Genomic DNA, 7,705 nt, shown 5'->3' on the forward strand with positions numbered 1-7,705 from the left:
TCCAGCTCACTTATCTCTGTATCTGCTTACATCCATTCTATTGTTGACCATCTTTACTGTATTTTTTAGTTCAGTTATTGCATTCTTTATCTAGTGACTTCTGTTTTGTACTTTCTTGTATTTTCTATCTCTTTGTTGAAGTTCTCACTGTGTTATCCATTCTTTTCCTGAGTTTGCTGAGCATCTTTATGACCACTACTTTGAATTCTTTATCAGGTAGATTACTTATCTTCATATCATTAAGATCTTTTCCTGAGGTTTTATCTCGTTCTTTTGTTTGGAGCATATTTCTCTGTTGCCTCACTTTGCTGTACTCTCTGTGTTTGTTTCTATGTATTAGGCAAAACAGCTATGTTTCTCAGTATTGAAGCAGTTGCTTTGTGTAGGTAATGAAACTTCTCATTCAAACTTTCCCTAGCTCTTGTGTCTCAAACCTTTGCAGTTGTCTAAACTGCTCAATTTATTCTTGATATGTCCCCATTGTTGAGGGTGTTCCAACACCTGTGATCCAAGGGGAAGAATCTCATTTAGCACTTAGTTTCAGGCTGATTAGAAGTCAGATAGCAGCTTTTGAAGTACGTGAATATATACAGTCCTGTGGGGCTGTAATCATAATCCCTGCTAGCCTCCAGACCAAGAGATCTGGGTGATAGTTGCAAAAGTTGGGGCTCCAGACAAGTATATTAGCTCCTTTGCGGGAGGTCATGTTAAGTGGTAGTGAGGCCTCCCTATTTGTGTTCCTTGGCAGCATTTCCTTAACTTTTAGCTGTGTGGGAAACCTGAAGCCTGTCTCTCAGGCTGAAGTTCCAGCCTAAGTAAATAGGCCTTTTTCATAGGAAGACTGGGGTTGTTTTTCGGTCTGTTGTCTATGCAGTGCCCTGGGGATGGTGGCCTGCTAAGAATTGTCTCTCCAATTGTTGTGTTCCTGTGGAGCTCAAGAACGCCATCCCCTTTGGCCACCAGGGCCAGGTGAGATCAAGGGCCATCCCCTGTGTGGATCACACATACCTGCTGGCTTTAGCAAGGTGGCTGTAGAGTGTAGGGGACGAGGCATGCTTGCAGGCTTCAGAAAGGCAGTGGAGAACTTGACTATGTAGGTCCATTGGCTTCGGGAATGCAGCAGGTGAATGCTTTGTCTGAGTGAGCCTGCCGGCTTAAGGCTGGGAGCAGGAGAATGCTCCAGCCAGAGAGCAAGGGAGTGCTGCGGCTGCCTTCACTCGCAGCCTTCAGCAAGCAGCAGGGTAGTGCCCCATCCCTGGCCCCTGCCTGTTCTGGCAAGGCAGCAGGATAGTGCCACTTAATCTTCAGACATGGCCCATCGAAGTAAGACTCTCAACTACAAATTTGGTAGGAATGTCACACTTGCGAAAGCTGCTTAGTAACTGAATGTACTTAGTCCTCGACAGGAAGACATCACTCATTTGAAAATTTAGCAGGAATGAGAAACTGCCCTTGAAGCCAAGTTATTTTAAAGCAAAGCCCAGGCCTGAGAATTAACAGACCATTCACCCTGTAAACTCAGAAAATCTCTATCAGTCATGGAGAAAGAGCTCACCTGTGCTCCGGTCAAGATGCCGTCCTTGTCTTCACTGTAACTTTGAGCACATTTCCTATTAGTGCCACCACCTTTACTTTATGCTTCATTTTCTCTCTAAACATTTCCTGTTCTTACTCTTTTGCTTCTCTCTCTCTGTCGCCTTCTTTCACTTGATGATTATAAATGCGTCTGTGGCGCTAAGAGACTTGGAAACCTATAAAAGTTCATGCCTTAAGTTAGGGTTTTTAACTACTTGTAGGTCTTAGATGCTTGAAAATCTGATAAAAGACATAAACACATATTCCCTGAGAAATAAACAGCACCACACATCTTATGTTATTTAAATAATTTCAAGAAGTTCACAAAAGCCCACCTGTACATCTCAGGATAATACACAGTGCTAAACACTTATACACTTACTCACACACATTTGTATTTCCCCATCATCCTGAAATTTTTGTGGAGAGGGTTTCCAATTTATTTCCTTAAAATATATTAAACATTGACCTACAGCAAAATCACACCGATTTAGTGTAACAGGGTAAACAACCTGTTCAGTTTTAAAAAAATAACAGAATTGCAGAATTTCAGAGGTGATCTTACTGATATATAGCATAATTGAGATGTTCATAAACAAAGAAAAATTGTTATCTTACCAGCAAACACACATAATCAAGAGCCTATCTGTCTGTCTTCTGCTGTCTCTATCTTTGTGTAATTGACTTCTCCAAGGATCACATCAGAGAACTGGATTCAGTCAATAACTGTAATTGGCATTGAATGTTATCTATAATTAAATTTTGAGTTTTTCAAGATAAATACACTGAAAACTATAATGAAAATACTTATTTGTTGTTTATGGTGAGTGAGACAGGGATTATTTGTGGAACTTTATACATTTGTGACCTTACTTATTTCACAGTTGCCTGTGAGGAAGGTATTGCTGTCCTATTTTGCTGCTAAGGAATCTGATACTTAGGGAGATTTTTTTAAATGGCCATGGCAGAGCTGGGATATGTAACAGGGCTATGTCAGTCCGGAGTCTGGTCTGTTCAATAATATCTGACAGATTATGAATTTCTAATTAATGGAAATTGTCTTTGTTTTATTTTGGTGCCCATCATAGCCATTTAACATTTCCATTTGTTTTTTCTACACATGTGTGTCTATCCAAACAAGTGGACTTTAGACTCTTGACAAGAAGTGGTTCTACATAAGTCTCTTTATTTACTATTTTGCCATAGGTGATCAGGATTTTATTAAAAGCATTTGATAACTATGAAAACATTCACACAGACCCATATAAAATAATTTCTTCTTCTGGAAACAGTATTTATGGTGGGAAAACATGGGCCTTATTCCCATGAAAAAATAAATTGAATATCGGTATGCTGCTTAGGTAAGAAGACAGGCACTATGTAACCAGACAGCGTTGGGAAATTAGCTAACCTTGGAATTTACATCTGTAGAGTGAAATAAACAATAGCGCTGTCTTCTGATATTTTCTAGGCTGTCATACAAATTGCCACTGACTAGGTAGCTTAAAACAACAGATATTTCTTCGCTTACTGTTATGAAGGCTCAAAGTGAAATCAAGATGCCAGCAGGAGAACGTTCTCTCTCTCAGAAGATTCTAGAGAAAAATCTGTTCCATGCCTTTCTCTTAGCTTCTGTGTGGTTGGCAGTCTTGGTGTTCCTTGGTTTATAGATACATCACTCCAATCTCTACCTCCATTGTCCCACGATGTTCTTCCTGTGGATCTCTTTCTGTATCTATTCCCTCCACTTATAAAGATACAAGTTACATTGGATTAGGGCCTGCCTCAGTCCAGTGTAACCCCACCTTAATTTGATTATATCTGAGAAGACCAGTTTCCAAATAAGGTCACATTCGTGGGTACTAGGGATTAGGACTTGAGAGTGTCTTTGCGGGGGAGGGGGGGCGTGAGGTGGACACAATTCAGTCCACAATAAATACCTATAATTGCGACATTTAAATGGGATAATGCCCATATAATTTTCAGTAAATAATAGGCATTCAGTAAAGTTAGGGAATATTATGGTTGATAATACTTTAGTTGGCTCTGAGAACTCAGGTAAGTTATTCAGTCTCTGAGTTAGTTTCTTAGCCTATAAAAATGGAGATAATTATGCTTATCTAAAAGAGCTGTTGAGAGAATTGAATGCTCTAATTCAGTACTGAGCCTGGCAAGTAACATAAAAGATATTCAGTATTACCTGTCCTCTTTCTTAAAGACAAAGCATTGATAAAATGAGCAGTCATTCTCTCTCCAGAGCCAGTGTTATCTTATGCAGCATATTCCAAAGAAAAGATCCAAGTATTAAGGTAATGCTAGCTGCCAGAACTAATAAATCCCCACATTACTGTGGTTATCTAATATTATATTTCATGCTCAAGTAATAGCCGAAGCTGGTATTCCTGGGCAATGAGGGATTTTCCTTCTCTTGGTAATTTGGTGACAAGTTTCTTATATTTGAAGGCTCTACCACCCCCACTGGATTTAAGGACTTGAGGCCTTAGAAGCATCTGTGCTTACCAAGAGGAAGGAAAAAGAGAGAGCAGGAAAAGACACACCTGCTTCTTCAAAGCTTCGGCCAAGAAGTGCTACTCGTCAGACACATGGCCATACCTAGATTCAAACAGGACTGGATAATGTAGTTTTGGGCCAAGCAGACACAGTCTAGCAGCAACAACTCTATTCCATGGAAGGGAAAACAACACATTTTGGTGCACAGCAGCTGTTTCTATCATAATCCTTTCTCTCATGCATTTTCCATATTGCTATCTCCATCATCTCTTTTTTCTTCTGTTTTAAGCTACAGACAGGCCCCCTCAACTACTCTTTGGTGTACTATGTATACATTCCAGGTCCTATTATAAGCCCAGGAGTACTGGCTATGCCTTTTTTCTCTATCCCACATTTTAGTTATTCCCAGTGTATTCTCTCTCTTTGTATATTTTCTTGGCAAATGAATCTACTTTCCAGAATTTTATCCTGCCTGGACAGGATGAAATTTTGAGCTCCAACCTCCTCTGGGGTACCCTCCCAGACTTTCTTTCTGCCAGGCATCTTCTGCTATTGGCGCCTGGCACGTCTACCTCCAAGTAGCCTAGCTAAACCCTTTATTCCCCTCTCCCATCTCTAAGCCTGCTTCTTCGTTATCTGCGCTTTTGAAAAACACTTGTGAAAAGCTTACTCACAAACTAGCGTGCTACATGCTCCTTCGCCTTAAATTTAGATCCATTTAAAAATAAAGATAAAGGAAATGGAGAGAAGAGTGCATGTGTGCAGTCTCCATGAGAAAGGAAAGAGGAGAGAGGAGGCAAGGAAGCAAACGTAAGCCAGAGAGCATCTGGTATCAGCAGCGAGGTGCTCTCACAAGCTCCCAGATTAGCCTGGCAAGGGGTGAGGAGCCAAAACTGAGGCCCATGCCCAGTTGGACATTGGCATGAAAGTTCAGAGTTTATGGCCTTGGAAGACCCTGTAATTTTTCATATACATGTGTTTACAGTAATTTATGAATATTATAAATGTTTAAGATATTATCTAACCCAGTTCTCTCATATTCTGAGTCACACATATTTTGAGCAGCAGATAGTTTTTGTATTATTAGCATATACGCTACATACAAAACAAAACACTAAACCTAACACTTAGCTGTACCCACATGACTCCGATTTTTACAAAATCGTGCTATCATCTGATTCAGTCCAGCACACACACAGACACACACACACACGTGCACACATGCATAAATGATACAATGCCTACTTTAACCTAGCGTTAGAAAATTATTTGAAAAAAAAAAGAAAATTATTTGAATATGGACAGCTGCAGTGATTCTACTACCTAATTTTAATATTTTATTCACTTAAAAACCTTCCTAAGTGACAGATTTCATTTGTTGGGTGACTCTTTTTCATCTTTTATTTTAAATATTTGGGTAATTATCAGTGGGACTGCCTGTTTTCATGAAAATTACTCAGATTTTGCTGGACTTCTTAAATCAACTGCTGAAAAGCCAGGGGAATTTAAATCTTTTCTGATGCTAAATGACCTATCTGATTCATTTTGTTACTGACTACTTTTCCCGATAGATAAAAATATAGCTAGCCTATTAGTTAACTGCAAGTCCTGAGTAAAGGATAAATAACAGATGAGCATTCTCTACCAACACCTCAGCATGGCGTTTAACGGCTGCCAAAAGTACGGGATAATCTTTTGGAAAGCTTAATCGCTCCCTATTGCACTTTTCAAAAGAGAAGAGTAGTTATTAATCCTGGTGTTCACACAAAATTTTCGCAGTAGATCTTGATTGAATAAATAGTGCTGTTTCGTATAAAGATTTTGGTTTTATATAACACTTAACTGTTACAGGTTAAACAAATAGCAGCGTGTTAGCAAGATGAAAAACTGGATTTGGTAAAGAAAACCATATTTTAGTCTGTGTTAAACTGTACATTTAATTGGTGGTTTGAGGAAAGAGAAAATAGAAGTGTCTTTCTGGAGAGCACGGAGTTCCCCTTTTTTATAGAGCGAGGGTTTGTTGTTGTTTTTTTCCTTCTTTTTTCTTTCACTCTTAAAAGAAAATCCTTATAATAGTTCAATTAATCATGTTTTATCTTTCTAAAGTATGTTATTTCTCAAATGTGTGGGAGAAGTTGGCTCTTGTAAGGAAACTTAATGGATTGTGTAGCAGCCTTTCTCCTTTTCATCACTGGTGCCTCAGAATCCTATTCACATTTTTAAAACAAATATTTGCCTGTCTAATATTTCATTTCCAACATAACGGCTCTAAAGCACTTTCATGATTAATATTAACTGACTTATGACTTATAATTTATACATTTACCATATTTCCAAAGAAGCATAAAGTGACATTATAAAAGATACATGCATTTAGATCATTGAAATGGAAATAGAACAACTAAAACAATGTGAAGGGAAATAGAAATAATTGTACTGAGATTTTAAACTCATAGTTTTTTTGTTTTTTTTTTAAGATTTTTTATTTATTCATTTGAGAGAGAGAAAGAGAGAGAGAGCAAGCAAGAGTATGAGCAGGGGGGAAGGGGCAGCAGGACTCGATCCCAGGACCCTGGGATCATGACCTGAGCCAAAGGCAGACGCTTAACCGACTGAGCCACCCAGGCACCCCTTAAGCTCATAGTTTTAGGCAAGAAGGAAAAAAGAGAATACAATTAATGAAATAATTCTTATTGTCCTGTTTTTTTAATAAAAAAGAAATGAAACCTTTTGATTCCTCAAGAGAGATCAATTATTTCCAGGAAATGGATTATAAAAGGAGTACATAATGCAAATATTTACTAAAATGATATTAACCGACATAAACATTGCATTTAGTAGTAGTTTTATGGAGGAAAAATGAAAAAGCATACATATGTCAATCCAGAATGAAAACTTGAAGTCTGAATATGAAACTTTAATAAAGCAAAAGTACTTCAATAAGAGGTCTAACCTAATGAGTCTCTGAGAAGTGGCTGTGTTTTAATCTAACTTAATGAGCAATGCAGCCAAGTATACTCTGAGGAATAAGCATTTGCAGACTTAGCTTTTTCGACTATCTTCTTGTAACATGATTTGTCTGAGCCACCGATTTGTCGGGACTTTAAAGGCAAACACGTCAAGGCCGACAAAGTTGGCATTGTGTTTAGTCTGTATGGCTGAATGAAGACCAACATAATATGAATGAGATGTGCAGAGAGCAAATTAAACATTCTGTTGTAGAAACAGTAATCCAAGCTTATCCAACAAGGAACTCTGATAGGAGTGAGCCCTTGTGATGTGTGTAGACCCAGTTCTTTTTTTCCATTAGGAAATTACATCCTCAATTGATCTTAGGCCTTTCTGGCTGAAATTCTAAAATTACTGTTTTTTATTGTGAAAAAATACAGACATGTTTTAAAAATAGGAAATACTCCTCACACCAGTCAGAATGGCTAAAATTAACAAGTCAGGAAATGACAAATGTTGGCGGGGATGCGGAGAAAGGGGAACCCTCCTACACTGTTGGTGGGAATGCAAGCTGGTGCAGCCACTCTGGAAAACTGTATGGAGGTTCCTCAAAAAGTTGAAAATAGAGCTACCATATGATCCAGCAATTGCACTACTGGGTATTTACCCC

Source organism: Leptonychotes weddellii, chromosome 3 (assembly GCF_054177405.1).
Source record: "Leptonychotes weddellii isolate Sample4059 chromosome 3, ASM5417740v2, whole genome shotgun sequence".
Taxonomy (NCBI): domain Eukaryota; kingdom Metazoa; phylum Chordata; class Mammalia; order Carnivora; family Phocidae; genus Leptonychotes; species Leptonychotes weddellii.